The 20,126-nt window shown below is 33.1% G+C and overlaps 1 protein-coding gene and 1 non-coding gene across 2 annotated transcripts in view; one reads left to right on the plus strand and one right to left on the minus strand.

Annotated features, from left to right (window-relative positions):
• The window catches only part of CDH19 (cadherin 19), a 95,321-nt gene extending 81,924 nt beyond the window's left edge, over nt 1–13,397 (minus strand). Inside the window, exon 1 of the mRNA XM_004745613.3 lies at nt 13,239–13,397. The gene's annotated coding sequence lies outside the window, so the exon portion shown is untranslated. The remainder of the gene's footprint in view (nt 1–13,238) is intronic.
• Nucleotides 8,081–8,217, plus strand: LOC123387715. The gene has a single exon (XR_006602214.1). It is a non-coding gene; the product is annotated as a U4 spliceosomal RNA (small nuclear RNA).
• Nucleotides 13,398–20,126: the final 6,729 nt, after the last annotated feature.

Here is a 20,126-nt window from a genome sequence, read left to right on the forward strand (position 1 = left end):
TTATTAACCTCCATTTAAAAAGAAAAGAAAGAAGATCAAAGTGAGCTTATATAAACTAATGGGAAAAAAGGAGTCACAAAGGCCAGCTATAGATAATAACTGGAATAAAGTCTTGTCTGAGTAATAAAAGAGATAAAAATACCTAACCTGAAAGAATACAAGTTGAACAGGGTCAGGGTTGGAGAGAAATATGATGTGCCCAGGGACAAGTACATTTGCATATTAATTTCAAAAACATTATTCCAAACAACAGTCCAAGATAATCAGCCATTTCCAAGTTAAGATATTAAGGTTCATTAAATAGGGTAGAAATCTCCATAGCCCATATAATTCAGCTATTCCTTCCTGTGTGTATGTCAAGGCTTGGTTTCTGTAGTTCAACCCAGTCTTGATATTTCTAGGGTATCTGCTCCACAATTTTAGGTAATGAATGAATTATCTGGTCATTTGCTCACTAATTATTTATTTTTATTTTTAAAAGATTTTATTTATTTATTTCAGGAGGAGAGAGTGGGAGGAGGGGCAGAGGGAGAGGGAGAGAAAGCAGACTCCCTGTTGAGCACAGAGCTCACACGGGGCTTAATCTCACAACCCTGAGATCATGACCTGAGCTGAACTCAGGACTTGGATGCTTAACTGACTGGGCCACCTAGGCAACCCCCTCATGAATTTTAAAGCAAATACTTAAAATCTTTCACACAGAGTTTAATTTTTCCTTGTGATTTCAAATAATACCCTTTTTCAAATAATAACCCTTTGTTATATTTTAATGTTTACATTTTTAAAGATTAAAACATAGATATACCTAAATCTCCAACAGTACTAATAATTATATTTCTTCCTTCTCCTGCCCACTAACCCAACTGTTAAATCCTAACTTCCTAATAATTACCGGACTGATGGATTTAATTCAACTTATTTAGTTCGGGAAAACTGAGTTGAATTACTATCGTGGACACTTGTATGTTCAGTCCTGTAGATTTCTACTCCCAATTCAAATCCAGAGCCTATAACCACGTGTTTGAGTTGAGTGCCATAGAGGAAACTCTGAAAAGTCAAATGCACATGGGATATGGTGGGCGACAGCCAAAGGCTCTCTTATCTCACAACATCAAGTAACAAGTAACTTAAAAGTTCATTACATGCAGGCATATATGCACACATAAAATTCCAAAATTCCCACTATTTTCCAAATTTTCACATGGAGAGGATTTTAGTGAGTATTTCTAGCTTTAAGGAGTTTTTGTTAAGATGTCTGGGACTCAGTCAGTTAAAGCTTCTGACTTTTGATTTTAGCTCAGGTTATTATCTTAGGGCCCTGAGAACCAGCTCCACGCTCAGCGGGGGAATATGTTTGAGGATTCTCTCCCTCCCTCTGCCCCTCTCCCACTCACATGTTCCCTCTTTCTTTCTCTCAAATAAATAAATCTTGAAAAAAAATAAATTTTTTGTTATCAATATGTGCTTATTTAAAATTGAGACTATGAATTGAGATTACCATATGGTTACTTTCTTTTCCTTTGGTCTGATAAGGTACAGAATAGAGAGAATAGATTCAATAATATTGAGACATGCTTGCATTCCTAATGTATGCACACCACTTTGTATGTATAAAATGCATAACAAAACAATACATAAAGTATAATCTATATTATATATTATCTATGATATATGTTGTTGGTATAAATGTTATATAGAATATAAATTCTAAGTTATACAATATAGACTATATAGCATATGGTGATTTCTAGCTAATATCATATGCAAAATTATTCTACTATTTCTTTCCTACATTGTCTCTTTTGGCATTAGGATATTATATCTATATAAATTGAGTTGAGGAATTGTCATAATTTGGATTACTGTATTATGTTTTATAAGAGTAGATTTAGCTTTAATTGATCCCAAGTATATTTTATTTTTATAATTAGTTGAATCTGATTCATTTTTAATTTTTATGACTAGAAGGAATCAAAGTTGCATTACACTCACCAACAAAAATTTTGTCTAAACAAATAGAAAGGGGAGCGTGAGTGGCTCAGTCTGTTGGGTGTCTGCCTTCAGCTCAGGTCATGATAGAGCCTTGTGTTGGGCTCCCTGTTCAGTGGGAGCCTGCTTCTCCCTCTACCCCTGCTTGTGCTCTTTCTCTCAAATAAATAAAATTTAAAAAACAAACAAACTTAGAAATCAAGCAGAAGGAAAACTTCATTTATGTCAAGGGTCATGCTGTGTGTGTGTGTGTGTGTGTGTGTGTGTGTGTGTGAATTCTATATGTGTTGAAGACTTAATTATAATTCACTTAGATATACCACTGATCCACCAATTAGAATATATAATATATATCACAAATTTCCTTTATTATCAGTTTAATCTTACACAGCTTTCAGATAATATAGAACCAGTAAGTAATGACTTTCAATGCTAAAAATAAGAATAAATAAATTTAGGAAAGTAAAAATTTCAAAGAATGATTATAAGGTGCATTTTAGAGATGTCTTTCTTTTTAACAACGTTTATTTATCGTAGAGAGAGTGTGAGTGGGGGAAGGGGCAAAGGACGAGGGGAAGGGAGAGAGTATCTCAAGCAGAGCCTGCATGGAGCACAGAGCCTGCATGGAGCACAGAGCCTGCATGGAGCACAGAGCCTGCATGGAGCTCAGTCCCATGATTTTGAGATCATGAGCTCAGCCAAAAATCAAGAATCAGATGCTTAAATGACTGAGTCACCCAAGCACCCCACTTTTGGAGATTTCTTGATCTGGGAAATAAATCATGGAACTTTGTCAAAATCACCAGTTACCATCTATGTAAAGAGTGAGAACTTCCACAATCATAGCAAAGTGAAGCATTTTTTGCTTCCACATTCTACAATCCAGAAACATTATTTGGATAAATATGAAAGCCTATCAGTTAATTATTCTCATAACATAAGTGGTATCTGACAAATTAAATTTATATATCACCATAGAAACAAGAAAAGAAAAAATATTTTTCTTCCTCACAACAATGCATCCTATTGTCCCAAGAACTTATTTCAGAATTATTTATTTGGTCTTCAATTTCCATTATGCATATATTATTTTGTTTTTCACTCATTGAAAATCTTTCTACCTACTGCTTACTACAGTAAATAAAGACACAGTTGCACTCTATTTGACATTTTTTTTTGCTGATATTGTATTAGTAGCTACATAATACCTAGTCAAATATATCATCTAAATGTTCCCTTCTCCAATTATCAATTGCTTTCAGTACATATTCTTTATAACTATAATAGCTATAAATGTATTCTACCATCAAAAGCAATACTTAGTAAGCACCACTGCCAAATGGTGTGGAAAATATAATTTTGTATTGAAAAAGACATAATACAAACATGACTTTTTAAAGACCTAAATCTTAGTGAATAGAAAAAAAAATTAAAGTCATACACTCTATTTGTGTGTGTGTGTGTGTGTGTGTGTTTGTGTGTAGAATCAATGCAAAACTTAAAACATTTATAACAGTATCATAGAACCACATAGTACCTGATTCATATGAACTGGTTAAAATATTAAAGCGTTTTAGCTGCCATGTGAAAACACTTTGACAATTGCAGTAATTATTATTTTAAAACATGAACAAACATGACAAAACTATTATTTTATGCTGGAGATGGTTACATTTTTCTACTTTAAAATTTTCATTATGCATGAAGAGAATTCCTTTTTCTTTACATAAGTGTAAAGTAATCAATAACTTGGTTGATTCAGTCCCTCAATTTCTAGGAAATGACTTACTCACCTTATTCACATTAGAATTAACCACAAAGCTAAATAAAATGTAGATTCCATATTCCAAAGATTCTGATTCACCATTTAGGAGATTTTAACAAGCTCCAAGATGATTATAAGGCAAATTGTCCAAGGATACCACCACCACCACAACCATTACGTCTAACATATATTGGTGGCTTACATCATGACTATTACTATACAAAGAGTATGCCATTCTTTAAGTGATTTCCCTTACAACAGTTATATGGTATATGTCCATTATTATTGATATTTCATAAATGCAGACAGTGAGCACACAGAAGTTAACTAGATTTGCTTAGCTATGTAATAATTTGTCAGGCTGGAATTAAATCCAAGCAGATTACTTCCTTCAGAGCTGGTTCCCTTAACCTTGAGGGAAACCATTTTCCAGGATATGGATGCCATTTTGGAAAAGAAAAAAGAAATATATGGGTAAACAATGGCCAGGGTTTATTTCTAGGACAGTGGTTTCCAAATTTTCATATTTATTCTCCTATGAAAAAACTGCTTAGGGTAAACTCCAATATTATAATACGTATTTATATACTAATCATTTACTTCTACAACTTTTACCACCATAAAGACATTTCATAAAAACATACTCAAAATTGAAATATAAGAGTATGAGGTAAAACATCAATATAAATAGATTTTTAAAATATTTTGCCACAGCTCAGCTGATGGTCTTGGGCACACTCTACATTACCTTTAGGAGACCACATGGGAGTCACTTGTCTGGAGATTGCTCTGCAAAGTGGAGGAGCACAACATGGCCATTTTGAATATTTCAAGTCCGTATCTCCCACCTTATCCTGCTTTTCTCTCTCTTCAAGAGAACAATTTGCATGGGTTCTCAGACTTTTACTCTATGTCCTGATTATGCAATAGTAACTTTCTGGTTGCCAAATTATACCACAATAGATGGTTCTTATAAGTAATACAAACTGAAAATAGGAATTAAGTCAAATGGACTATATAATTTCTATCTTGTTCTTTTTCTTAATTATAGTACTTAGTTAAATATTCATTTAATATTAATATTAAATTAGTATTGACCACTCAGGAGAATCTGTATAAAATGTAAAGATTTGTGTCTCTATAATAATACAGCTGCATGACACTAGTCTAAGTACTTAAACACTCAGATTGAGTTTCTCCAACTGCAAAATGAGATAGCATACGTAACTTCTAGGTATGCTGTGATAAGTCACAAAAAAATAACAAGCTGGACCTGAAGCATATCAAATGTTCAATAAAGGTAGTTATTATCATATCACAAAAACGTGGCATTTATTTAAATATTTCTAATCAGATTTCTTCGGAAAATTCTAATTAATCTCTTCCTAAAGTGCAGAAGGGAGCCACTATGTCCCCATTGCTACAAGAATAGAAGAATAATAATAAAAGAAGTGACTGTAAATACACACACTAAATCATTCAGGTAAGAGCTCTGTCCAATTCAAGGCAATTGGGAATGGGAAATATTTCCTAAATATTATAAATAACTTCAGGTTAATACACGGAAGGCTAATGTGTACAGTTTCTATTATATGAAATGTCAGGATCTGGTAGGAGAAAGGAGTAGAATTGTGTATAAGTAGTCACGGGACCTAAGACACTTTAGAGATAGCAGAGGAATAAACCATTACTATATAGGTCTGTTGTCACATCTTAATATAGGAAAGTTGATTTCCACCAACTTGTAAGTTGAAGTCTCTCTCTCTCTCTCTCTCTCTCCCTACCTGTCTGTCTATCAATTTCCTTTAATAGAGAAATATATATCCTCAAGAGGAAAACTGTAATATTTGAGGATCTCTAAATCAATCACCTTGGTCATTGCCATAAAAATATCTAATGAATTCTGACAGTATTCAGTCTCCATTCCCCACTCATACAAAAAGACTTCGCAAACAATTTTTATGTTCCTTATTCTTATATATACATGAGGTTCCTTGTAGGGAAAGATGCCAGTTGAAAAAAAAAGTCCAAAACAAATAGAAAACATAAAAATATAACTGAAAAGAAGCAACAACAAATGGCAGGAGTGGTAGACAACAACAACAACAACAGAAAGGAAGAAACCCAAAATCTCCTTAGATAAATAAAGGACTTCCTCAATGAAAGAAGTATAGTGTGTTTAGAGAACAGGAACTGTAATTCCTGGCTATTTTTTAAAGGTATGTATAGGAGGAAATTTTGAAAGGTAAATTTGAAGAAAAATCTGATCAAAGCAGAAAAACAAAGCATGGGTATAGAAAATAAGATTAAAAGATTATTAGGGTATTAATTCAAAAGGCACAACATAAAAAAAATAAATCTCAGAGAAATGGAATAAATGTCCATTCACTCTCTCCATATTTTTCTCATCCAATCTACACAAAAATGCAATCTGGCTTGTCCCCCCACCAATACTACAATGCAACCAATCCATCCAGGTCAAGAGGGGGATTTCTTTAACAAAATTCAATAATTTTTTTTTCTTTATTTTTTGAAATTAACCTTATAGTGGCATAGCACATTGTTGCTTTCATCATAATTGCAGTTCCCTTTTTAAGAATTCTCTCTCTTTTGGCTTGCAAAGCTCTACACACTTTCAAGCTTCTCCTTCACCTCAAAATCTCTATTTCATTTTATTGTTCTCTTCCTTAAATACTAAAGATCCATTCTTCAGAAATGCTTTACTCATTCTATATGTGCAATAATGTCTGCAGATTTTATGGCTTCAATTATTGTCTATATACCAAAGCACTACTAAGGATTCTCAGCGGTCCATATTTATCTCTTTTGTTATCTATAGATCTATTTTCCAAGATGCATTTCAAAGTCTCACGGCCCACAGAGAAACCCTTATCTCTTATTGCTCATTCCTCTTCATCACTTTCTCTCATTGAATGGATACAGGACCCATTCAAAAACTGTAACTTGAATAAGGAACCCCCCTTCAGTGTTTACATTACCTTCCATACATATTCAAACTTCATTTATGGTCAAGTCTACATCTTAAATCTCTCAACTATATGCACTTACTTCTTCCTTTTTTAATTAATATATATTATTTGCCCGAGGGGCACTTACTTCTTATAATCTCAAAGCTCTTAATCTATGACTTCTTGTCATGAGCTGTTTCTCATACCAGCAAAATAAACTGAAATGATATGTTTAAATTAGAAAATATTTTTCCGGAGTGTTAAAGATTTTACACCATTTTATCTACTGAATTCATGTCTGAAAGTCTACCCTAAAGAAATAAATCAGAATTTAGAAAATGTGGTGTAAAACACTGTTTACCAGTGTACTATCTATTGCATAAAAATATAAAACTAATTTTTGAAGACAGTTAATTTTTGACATATATACTCAAATGTTTAAAGAGATCGGACAGGATTATGACAATTATAGTTGTATAGTAGAAAGATTTAATAGTTGACAACACTCATGGTATCAGGAAAGTAAAGTTCCATAGTGAATTGTATTTAATTAGAAAAATCAATGTTAACAAATGAACATGAAAATAGGTATCTTTCTTAACTTGTCACCAAAAGAGGTCACACCAACATCATTGGTAATTTACCTATCACCAAAACTAACATGCACCCTTAGTGCCCAGATTTGGTTTCTCATACCATTTGTCAATTAAAAGAAAAACAAACAAAAAATGGTACATCTTGGTGAATAACTAAAGAGAAGTTTTAGGAAGGACTGAAGCAGAAAAGAATGGACTGAAGAGTGATCAGAGTCTAGAACTGAAGAATCTAAGAATAGATGAGTCATTCAAAGTAGATGCTAATAGAAAAAAAGCAGAGATCTCTTCACTGGGGAGTATGGATTTAAGAAAGAATGTTTTAAGATAAAAATTGCAGTTTGGGGATTCTGTTTGTAGGTCAATTAAATGGGCAAGAACAAGCAAAGATGTTACAAGGAAAAAATAAACCAAGCACCAAAGTAACCACTCTGCAAATTCTGTTTATTATGAATAATAACAACATATAAGTAAATAGCAATAATATAATCATTTTCCTTACACTTCCCCATGACTTGAGAGTTAAAAAATAAATTCAAGAAATTCTAAATTTTAATCTCTCAAATTATTCGACGTGTCAAAATGATACTGAAATCAATTTCAAAACTGAAAAAATGAATTGATAAGGAGTTTAATTTAGTATTTCAGTAGCCATTCACAAAAATTTTAGAGTAAAATGATAATAAATTTTGGATCCTAATATGGAATGTCTACCTCAAAGGAGAAGTTTTTAAAAATAATAAAGCATATAAATAAAAAATTCCATCTTTGTGCAGTGGCAGTATCATAGCCAATGAGGTTTATCTGAGGTGTGATTATTGCTAATTGAAAAAATTCCATATCATTTATGTTTTTGTTTTCTGAATGCAGGTTAAAATAACTTAGTGACTAGCCCACATTATTTTTGACTAGTCCACATTTTTAAAGAATATCTTGTTGAATTTATTTAGAGTATGTGATCATGAAAATATATTTTGAAGACAAAACTTGAAACCAGATGAATTAGCTTAGCAGAGTGTTTACTACAACTATTTTACATTCTGGGGTTATCATCTCATGATTGTATGCTATTAGCTATGTACAGAGAATGACCAAGGAATGTATTTTAGTAAACATAATACTGGAAACACCTCACAAGGAAGACTTTTTTAAATCTCTTTAACATGAATGGCATGCTTACAGAATAAGTAAACTCCTACTCCAAAATTCCCAAAATAAGCACTTTGGGTACATCACATTAATTCTTTTTTTTTTTCTTTCTCTTTTTAAAATTTTATTTACTTATTTAACAGAGAGAGAGAGAGAGAGAGAAATCACAAGTAGGCAGAGAAGCAGGCAGAGAGAGAGGGGAAAACAGGCTCCATGCTGAGCAGAGAGCCCGATGCCGGGCTCAATCCCAGGACCCTGAGATCATGACCTGAGCTGAAGACAGAGGCTTAACCCACTCAGCCACCCAGGCGCCCCACATCACATTAATTCTAAATAAAATGTATATAGGAAAAATGAAAAGAGATACATTTGTAAATCTATAAGACAGTAAAAGTGTACCTCCAAGAGATGGGATGGGTTAAACATACATATAAATTTCAGGAAGGGAAACCATCATGAATATAATTAATTTGAGGAACAAATGGATTTAAAAAGCAAGATGAAATAGGTTCTTTAAGGTTTTGATTCCTTTGTAATTGATGCCAGAGAAGATAAAGATGTTCCTTTCAGTGCTTAAATGTAAAAGCATTCAGTATAGTTTGATGAATGAGTGAATTGTTTGACTGAAAAGATGTCTTTTTTTTCCTCTTAGAGCTTACATTATGTGGACTATGAGCCACTCCATTTAACAATGTGTAGAAATAGTTAATATGTTCTGTGAAGAGATGATGTTCTTATATAAAATAATCCATGTTATTTCTTTAATCCAGCAAGCCTAGCATCATTTTGTTTCTTAATATGTAGAAAGCAGCTAATTAACAATTTACTAAAATTTGGATACTTAACTTACATATATACAGTGTTAAAAGTGTATTGCTTATTCCTGTTTCCCTACAATGCAAGTGTTCAATTATAATACAGTGTCACATAATCTCATAAAAATTATACTTACAATTTAAGAACTGTGTGTTTTAAACATTTGTTTATTATACACACACAATGACAACATTGCTTCGTATCTTTAAAACAGTTTAAATTTAAATTTCATAGAAGTAACTTTATATATGTCATCCTCTATATAAAATGGCATGCAACACAAGGAACAACAGGTTTTGGCAAGGATGTGGAGTAAGGGGAACCCTCTTGCATTGTTGTGGGAATGTAAACTGGTGCAGCCACTCTGGAGAATGGAATGGAGGTTCCTCAGAAAATGAAAAATAGAACTACACTACAATCCGTCAATTGCCCTAATAGATATTTACCCAAAGAATACAAAAATACTAATTCAGATTATCTGCAATAACCAAACTATGGAAATAGCCTGTGTCCATTTATTGGATGGATAAAGAAGAGTCACACACACTGAAAGATCACTGAGTTTTAATGCAATAATGGGGATGGAGCTAGAGAATATTATGCTAAGCAAAATAAGTTAGAGAAAGACAGGTAACATTTGATTTCACTCATATGTGGTTTTGTTAGGAAACAAAACAAACCAGCAAAGGGGGAAAAAAGAGAGAGAGGCAAAACAAGGAACAGATTCTCAACTATAAAGAACAAACTAATGGTTACCAAACTAATGGTTACCAAAGGCGAGATGGGTGTGGAAATGGGTTAAACAGGTGATGGGGGTTAAGGAGTGCACTTGTTTGATGAGCACAGGATGATGTATGGATGTGTAATAAATTACTGTATTATACACCTGAAACTAATATAACACTGTGTGTTAACTAAGTGGGATTAAAATAGAAACTTAAAAAAATTTAAAAAATATGAGGCATGGGAAATTATACAATGGCATAGAACTTTAATAATTTATGTGGTCTTGATATTATCAAGTGAAAAAATATATTTATATACACATAAAAAATATATATGTGTGTGTATGTATGTATACATATATATTATATATAATATATATATTTATATATATATATATATAAAATCTGAAATCTGTCCATAGACAAAAACAGGCACATGTATATGTGTGTGCATGCAAATACACATATGCATTTTTATAGTCTTTATGACAGTCATTTTAATGGCTATATATGATTTTATTGTGATAGAGAGCATATTATGTTACTCAATTCATCATTTATAATCCCGTTGTCATAGATATTCTTCATTATCTACTTTTAGATTATTTACGTATGATGAAGTCCCAGGAAAGAGACTTACTGGGTCAAAAATTCAGCTGCAACTTTGGTTGTTTGTTAGCTTCAGGAGTAAGAGCATGTAGTGATTCATCACTCACATACAACACCCAGGGCTCATCACAAGTGCCCTCCTTAATGCCCATCACCCATTTATCCCGTCCCTGTCCACGACCCTCCAAGAACTTTTGGATTTTTCCCTATTAGTGAAGGTTCTTTTATGGCTTGCCTCTCTCCCTTTCTCTCCCCCACCTCTTCCTCTACATTCATCTCTTTTGCTTCTCAAATCCCAAGGTGAGTGAAATCATAGGGTATCAGTCTTCATCTGACCGAAGTCAGTACTTTAGCACAAAACACTCTAGATCCACTCAGGTCATCTTAAATAGCAGGACTGCATTGTTTTTGATGGCTGAATAATATTCCATTGTCACATATCCCCATTTATTATTGACTAATAATTTGGGGTCAAATCCTGGTATGTCTATAGAATTGGTATATTTTACAAATGTTGGATAAAAGAAAGAAAATAACCAAAGAAAAACCAATGTCTTATCCAGACACAAAGACAAAAGCCTTATTTAGAAGGAAGAGAATTATATCCATCTGAAAAGTGATGTTATGGCCTAATACTATAGGGAAATTTTGTTTTACACTCTCTCTCTGTCAAATAAATAAATAAAATATTCATAAAGAACAATATTTAAAGGGTACATGTTAAGAGCATGAGTGTCAAAAAATTCAATGTCAGTTTATATTTAGTTATACATTATCATCTATCTAATTATATGTATCTCAATTATGACAAATTCCTGAAAGATGGGTCAGATTTTTAAAGAATGCTTGGGAAACATTTATGCAAATCATTTTAAAGCATCTTCATTTACGATAATTTAATTGAAATTTTTTTTAAAGTTTCCAGGAATAAGTACATTGGAAGGATTCTAAGGGAAAAACAAAACAAAACAAAATATATGAATAGATGAAATACCCTTTAAGATCTCCAGTCTGTATATGTGTGTGTTTGTGTGTGTGTGTGTGAGAGAGGTAGAGAGGCAGTGCGTTTAAGTATAGAAGTAAAAATATTTCAATATTTTATTAGGACACAAAGAATTATTAAAATTGAGAATGGAAAATGAAGATATAATTTACATAATGTTCTGAGACATTTCAGTCATTGTTACAAAGCCTTGGTAAAGCAGAAAATGCATATAAAAAATAAGAGAATAAGTCATCTAGAGATGACTTCTAGATTTTGTAAACTTGCTGTTTGTAAAAATTAAATAATTTTAGACTTTCAATTTTAAAATGTTTATTCTTTTTGGGGTACAGCTTTATTGGTTACAAAATTTGGTAAACAGAAATGTCCACATTATATAAAAATTTAAATATTTTCAAACTAAAAATTGTAAGTACATATCTACTTGTACATGTGTACTTAGATATCTAACATATATAGAATTTGGAATGAAGGATATTATATGAATGCATATTATTTTATTACATTACTTGATATTGTAAATGTCCCCAAAATATAAATTTATATTGCTAATATGCAAATATTTTACATAAATGTCTTCTGTATAGATATATTAGTTCAAAAAATTAATTATTTTGAGCTACAATATAAATTAACATAAAGAAAACATTTGCCATTCTATTTAGATATTTTTGTTGTTACCTCTTCATATGTTTTTTATATGCTAGTTACAGACTTACTAAATCCCTTTGGTGCAAGCTTACATTAAAGTATTTTATTAAAATTAGAAACTTGCAATAAATTAAATTTACTTGCAATAAATTAAAGCTGAAGCAATATTAAATATCTCACAATTTGAATTTTTGTAATTTACACTTTCATGTCTTTCATATTATTGTGTCTTTCATATCTCTTGAATCAGCTATTTTATTACATGTGATGGATATAATTTATTGCAAATTAATACATGCACATTTGAATATGTTGATAATTTGCCCAATTGTTCACTTCTCATTAATATTATTACTATTATATTCTTAATTACTTTAGCTTTTTTGCCTTAACACTTTTCTAAAGTTCATAAAAGTTTGATAGCCCAAACAACTGACAAAAAGGAAGAAAATAAAGTATTTATATGTCAACTTTGAGAATTGACTGTCCTTCAAAGAAACATTTAATTTTATTCAGATATGCAGAAAGCTCCATACTGAATATCATTTCCTAAGAAGTTATTAATTGAATTAAAAATATTTACTCTATATTTTCCTTGCATCTTTAAGGTGATTTTATTGTCCATAGCATCTGATAGAACAAAGATAAATACATGATAAATTAAAAACAAAATCCTAGAGGAAGAAAATAAATAAAGGTGATACATTCCTCCTAAGAAGTTTAACATTTTAAATGTTCTGGAATGAGCAACTTTTATTTTCCTCAATCTGAATGGTAGAGATGGCCATCTGGTCTCATAAGTATTTATTTTAGAGACAGTTCAATATATACATTGTGATTTTAAATTTTTCGAATTTTTTTCTCTTTTGAAGCACTAAGTAGCAAAGCACTTCTAAAGTCCTTTCTGGCCCAATATTCATGATAAGACAATTTATATAATTCAAATATGCCTAATTCTCACATCCTTACCTTATCTTCAAGTTCTAGGAGTTCTGCAAACATTGACATTCAAAATTCATGGTAAACGCATGAGGACGAGGAGGAGAGATGGTTCTTACTTTGCTTCCCAGGCTTCTCCTCAAACATGAACATGTGTCACAGTGCTCTGAGCTGGAGATACTTGCTCGTTTACTACCACACCACCAGCATGTCACTGCTTACAGAATGCTATTTTGGGTTCTCTGAGTACAGCCATGAACACTGAGCCTTTTGTGCAAAATATCATAAGGGCACTCTGATGTCCGTTCATAGGCTTGGATTAAAATGCAGACAGCTCCAGCAAGTGGTATGAGCTATTTTTTTTTTTCCTTTTTCCTAACAACAAGCAAAAGGAAAATAAAGTACTTATTGGTTTGAGGTGATAAGGAGGGAATTCAACTTCTGTAAGAGAATCCTACAAGTGGAAAGGACATACCCTCTACTTGGGGATTAGCTGAAGAAACAAATGATCAATTTAAAACAGGCACAAAAGTTACTAAAAAGAGAAGAGCTTTTCCACTCAGCGTCTATGCCTTCTGGCTGCTTCTTAATTCAGTCTTTCTGCTCAGGAATCTAGTAAAATACAGAAAGAGAGGGCAATGTCTAAATTAAACTCCTTTTCTTCTCCTTGGTTTATCTATTACCTAAATACACTTATTTCATTAAATTTATAATTAGATTCTGTTATAGCTATTATTATGAGCTACATAATCCGAAGTTATGTGTTGATTACTAAGGCTGTTTTTAGTTAAAAAAATTTTTGTAACAATTAGAGAGGTTCAGAAATAATGAACGGCGCTTACGGTAAAATGGTGCCAAAATTATGACTGATGTCTAAAAAACTTAATATTTTAAGTTTTACGTATGCAATTATTGTAAGGAGGCAACCACAGATATCAGAAAGATACAGTGTTGGGACCGTATGCATGTTCACTGCTTTTCATCATAACAGGGAAGGGTAGTAGGACAGAAATTACAAGTAATGTCGGTGAGAGCTAAATCGACTACATGATGTCTAGTTCAGGCTTACTTCATGTTTAAATTCACAAACAAGCTTTATTTGTTACCATTTGCTACATAAATGTTACATGCCTCTATAACCTGAGTCAAAACCAAACATAAGTGTTTTTCATTAAGTATTTTTTTTAAATTTAAAATTTTAAAATTAGGAACACTCGAGACCTACCTTCTTTGATTGTAAAGTACTTAACACAGTTTGTAAACGGCAGGCAGGATGTGGTACAGCCGATCTCAAGAAATATTTGTCTTGCACGTGCTGAGACTTTACACCCCTTGAGCAACTCCCCACACCTCCCTGTCCGGGCCCTGTTAACCACCATTCTGCTCTCTGATGACTTTAGATACCTCATGTGGGTGGGATCATGCGGTATTTCTCCTTCTGTAAGTGACACGTCATTTGCACGATGTCCTCTAGTTTCATCTGTGTTCTAGTGTGTATGTAGGAATCTAACTTTTTACGGGATATTGTCTCCTGTCTCGATATCACATGAAGCTCCACTCTGGGTTGCAACTGTGCTTTTTTTATCTGTACGTGTATGTTCAACACTAGGTTCCAGGACTTGTGCTGTATGGCATGAGGGCCCAGGTCAGCATTCGCTACGCTGATTATTGCATCAGGAAAAGGAAAATCACAACTGCAGAAGTTACACTGAGACAGGGTAACGTTTTCGAAAGAACCTAGGGTCGGAACTTATGTATGTCAAGTAGAATACGATTAACAGAAATGTGTGATTTCATTAAATGGAAGATATGTTATAAAACACCTATGCAAAGTGGCCAACTAGATTTGCTTTGAATATAGACACAAAGTACTTCCTTTTCTTTTTTATTTATTTTTTGAGAGAGAAAGAGTGAGCATGAGCTGACAGAAGCAGCAGAGGGAGAGGGAGAGAGGATTAGACACAAAGTTAGTCATTACTTAAGAAATGTTTGTCCTCCCTGGAGGGTAAGAGGGATTAACATCAGATTGGCTGGAACCGAGCAGTCTTTATATCTATGCCATAACCAAAAACGTAGACTGACCTGGACTGATGAGACTAGTCATCATATAAATGCAGGGATTACTAGAACTGCATTGTCCTCACATCAGAAAAAAAAGTACATGAAATCTTTCCCATACACAGAAAGAGCAAGGAATTGTGAATAGTGAATGGCACATGACTGTGTGAGAATGGAGAGTCTCAGAATTAAGTACACCATTACACAAATGAGTGTCAGTGCTGTAACACGAGCATTACTGGAGGTCTTCACACCACCGAATAAGCATGAGGGAGGGTGGGTGATTCCTGAGACACTCATGCCGCTTCATATATAGAGAAACATTCTGAGAAATATACAGAAACATTCTAGTAAACAATCGTCAGCTTCCCCATGCAATCTGGGTAGATTCTACAAATGTCTTCTGCCAGAAGGCTGAGGATCAGAGCCGGGAGTTCCTGATGCTGTTAGCTAGGATTGTATTGAGTTAATCTAAATCAAGATTTGAATTAAAATATTATAATTCGGGACGCTTTGGTGGCTCAGTTGGTTAAGCAGCTGCCTTCGGCTTGGGTCATGATCCCAGCGTCCTGGGATCGAGTCCCACATCGGGCTCCTTGCTCGGCAGGGAGCCTGCTTCTCCGTCTGCCTCTGCCGGCCATTCTGTCTGCCTGTGCTCGCTCTCTCCCCGCTCTCTCTCTGATAAATAAATAAAATCTTTAAAAATATATATATATTATAATTCATCAATGTCCGAAAGAGCCACTGATTTCTTTCTTTTTTTCTCCTTCCTTCCTTCCATTTTCCTAATGTTTTTTAAACCAAATAATTAAGAAATGTAAACCCACTGACAAACTGAAGACCGGACCAGCTAATGAAGGTCAGACCTAACAGTGGACGGACGAAAAAAACCACATATTATTCAGGTTCTGACCTGTCGCTAGAAGATCAGCCTTTAATCAGAAACTTCATATCTACTTCCTTCACAACATAACCTACTCAGGTGCCTCTAATTAGACACATAGGCTTAGTCCAATCAATCACAATCACGATCAATCAAACACAATCAATCAATCAATCACAATCAATCACAGTCCAGCTGTGGCCAGGACGATAGCATATAAGGTCTATGTCTTCATCACCATAATCTTGGAGCATACTATTTCTCGATAAATTTTATTCATGAATGGTTTTGGAAATAAAATAACCTCACGATACATGAAGATAGAAAAATTCAAAAATGTCCAAAAAGGCTTAAATAGAAAGGAAATGTGACACATTCATAGAAAGATAAAGTAGAGTAAGTGTTAGTTGATCTGATGGCTTCACACCATTATTTATCCAGGTTCATTTGTTCTCTTCTTGTACTTAAGAGTAAATAATCTTTTCCCAAGAGCCCTTAAGACACTCTACCTTTGTCTTATTGGCTAAAATAATTATCTGTCCCCATATCTGAACAAAGTATGCCAAAGAGAAATGCTGAGAACCATTAATCCATTCCTGCACTTATGCAGTAGAGAAATGGATTGATTTCTCCAATTCAGGGTGGGGTAGTTGGCAACCAACAGTATTCACTATAGACATGTGTTTAAAAAGTTGAAAATAAAAATAATAATTTCTGCTATGTATGATTTATAGATGTTATTCTTTACTAATAGTCTAATTTGTTGTATTGTCTCTCTTGTTTTAAGAGTATGCATATATCACAATGATAAATGGGAGAAACTAAAATAATGATTAAAACAACAATAAGAGAAAACACTAGTTAATCCATATACTTCAAACAATAACAAATTCTTTTTTGCCAAGCTCAGTAAAACTTGGCTCCTGGTAAAGAAACATTTTTTATTGAATATGGTAACATGTTATAGTGTCTTAAAAGATTTATCCTTGAAGTTATATTGGCAGCAGCCACTAGTTTGATATAATTAAAATTTATCTGTTTATATATATCCATATTTCCTTCTTTTATTTTTGTTTTGTTTTGTTTTGTTACTGTTTTCTTCTGGGAGAAGGCCTTGCTTTGGAGCTCCGCAACCAAGGAATACCTTTGTTTGGTTAAACTATAACATAAACTACATCATAGAGGAAATTGGCAAATTAATAGATACATAAATAATGAAAGTTCCCATTCTATAAAATGTATTTAATTGGCAATACGTAAACAACTTAAAATACTGGAAATCAGAAGTATAACCCCAGAAATGTAGAATCATCACCCTTGACTCCTAGCTCTAGATCTATTAGTCAATCATCTATTATTTTTATTTTTGCAAAACATTGTGTTAAAGTTATTGCTATACAAAGATAAATAACACTCTGACCAAACCATTTCCTGAAAACAAAAAGCACAAATAATTTTTAAAGTATCAAACAGGAATAAACCAAAATGAAAACCCAATAGAATCACATGGGAAAACAGGAAAGTCAACCTTCACTGAATATGTGATGAAATGTGAAATATTTGTCACTTTGTCAGGAGCTGATCATAGAGAATTTAAGAACTTAACAGCTTGTTTGCAGCGTGAGTTTTACTGTACAACTAGATGTCCTTGTATTGCTTAAGCTCCCTGAAATATAATAGTATCTCTAAGACATTTCTGCATTACTAAAGATTTTGCATATATCTATGAAAATAAAAATCCTGCTTAAATGATATATATTTATATTAGTGGCGCATGTGTGGCTAAGTCAGCTAAGCGGTCAACTCTTGATTTTGGCTCAGGTCATGATCTCAGGGTCCTGGGATCCAGTGCAAGGTCAGCAGGGAGTCTGCTTGAGGATTCTCTCTCCCTCTGCCCCTCCCCCTGCTTGTGTTGCACAATCATCCGTGTTCTTTCTTTATCTCTAAGGTAAATAAATAATTTTTTTTAAAAAATTAACTAAATGTAACGTGCTCACTGGAAATTAACAGTGTTTTAATATTAATTAAACAACAAGCTTTCTTCAATCAGAATTTGCAAACTAAGAAGCCCATGTGCCAAGTCTACCCAGCCTTCTGTTTTCATTAAAACAAAAACAAAAAACATTTTACTGGAGCAGAGCCATTCCCATTTGTTTACAGATTGTTCAGATTGTCTGTGGTTGCTTTCATGCTATAATGGCAGAGTTGAGCATTTGTAACAGAGGCTCTTGACCTACAAAACCTAAAATATTTACTATATAGTCATTTACAGGAAAACTACCAAATCCTGCTTTATATTCATGTGATACAGTGACTTCAAACGTTTATACTCTGGTTTACTTAAGAATTAAATTATATACTTGATCAATCAATAAATGTATGTATTAACACACATAAATATATAAAAATCTATATAGAAGAAATCATCTTATTCTATTTTATCTTGTCTGTCACTGAGTTAATGAATCAATATGGTGGAATGAAAGTTTTTTAAAAATAGTTTAAATATACTTTATTGCAATGTAGAGTGTCAAGGCATTTTCTTTAAGAGATGTTATCCTCAGAATGGGGCTGTGCATATTTTTCCATAAAACACATTCCTCACATGTCTATTTTCCAGTTTGTATCTTAAGAACCAAGAAAGAATTAAAAAAAAAGAGAATATGGAGTCATATATGTGCAAAAACCTTTTTATAATAGACTATTTTTAAGAGCCATTTTTGGTTCAAAGCAAAACTGAACTTACAGTACAGAGAGTTCCCATATTCTTCTGGCCCCCACACATGCACAGTCTTTCCCATTATCAACAACACCAGCCAGAGTGGTACACGTATTATAATCAATGAAACTACACTGACACATCATCATCATCCAAAGTCCATGGTTTACATTAGGGTTCACTCTTTGTGTTGTACATTCTGTGAGTTTGGACAAATACACAATGACGCATGTCTACCATTAAAGTATCATATGGAGTAGTTTCACTGCCTGCCAAATCCTCTACAATGCCCTTTTACCCCTCCCTCACCCCAACCCCTGGCAACCACTGATCTCTTTATGTCTCCATACTTTTTCCTTTTCTAGAATATCCTACAGTTGGAATCATGGTATGAAGCCTCTTCAATCGGCTTCCTTTACTTACCAATATGGATTTAAGATTTAGCTCATTTCATTTTATCCTTAAATAATATTCCATTGTCTGGATACATCCCAATTTATCCTTTCAGCTTTTGAGGGACTTCTGGGTTGCTTCCAAGTGGTAGCAATTATTAATATAGCTTCTATAAACATACATGTACAGGTTTTTGTATGGACATAGATTTTTCCAGATTTTTAAAAAATATCTATTTTAAAGTGTTTTCATTCATAGCATTTTAACACCTTGCTTTTATTAAACATTTCCACAAAATTTTCTTAGATTTAATAGAAAAAAATAAGGGCTTGTACCTTTCAGACATATTTCATTTGTTTTATTTTGTAGATTTGTATTTTTCATAATAAGAAACCCGGGAAAAACAGTTTTGCAAACAGAGGTGGCTGGCCCTTTGTGTGGTTAAGAGCAAAAATATGCTCACGAAGTAGAAGGTGTTGTGTCAGGTGCAGGGTGTTACATCATGCAAAAGAAACAGAAAGCTCCAGTTATTCCATTTTCTAGTACATATGGGATAGCTGTACTATGGTAGAAATACGCATATTATCTTACTTCATTCTTAAAACATTCCTTCCAGGTAGTTGTAAGCCCTTCTTTACAACTGAGAAAACATGAGACAAATAGCAGAGCCAGGTCTTGAAATGTCACAAAGTCTATGTCGTACTTATTATAATACAATAATCCCCCTTTACTGAAGGAAACTAAAAATATTTGAATTCTAAAATTTCCATAGGAACAAAGTATTCTATGTACATCATCAAAGATCCTATAGTCACTTATCTTTGGACTCAACTTATCTTATACAATTTCCTGTGGTAATATGAGT

The sequence above is a fragment of the Mustela putorius genome, unplaced genomic scaffold (assembly GCF_011764305.1).
Source record: "Mustela putorius furo isolate JIRA1106 unplaced genomic scaffold, ASM1176430v1.1 tig00003858_pilon_pilon_pilon, whole genome shotgun sequence".
Taxonomy (NCBI): domain Eukaryota; kingdom Metazoa; phylum Chordata; class Mammalia; order Carnivora; family Mustelidae; genus Mustela; species Mustela putorius.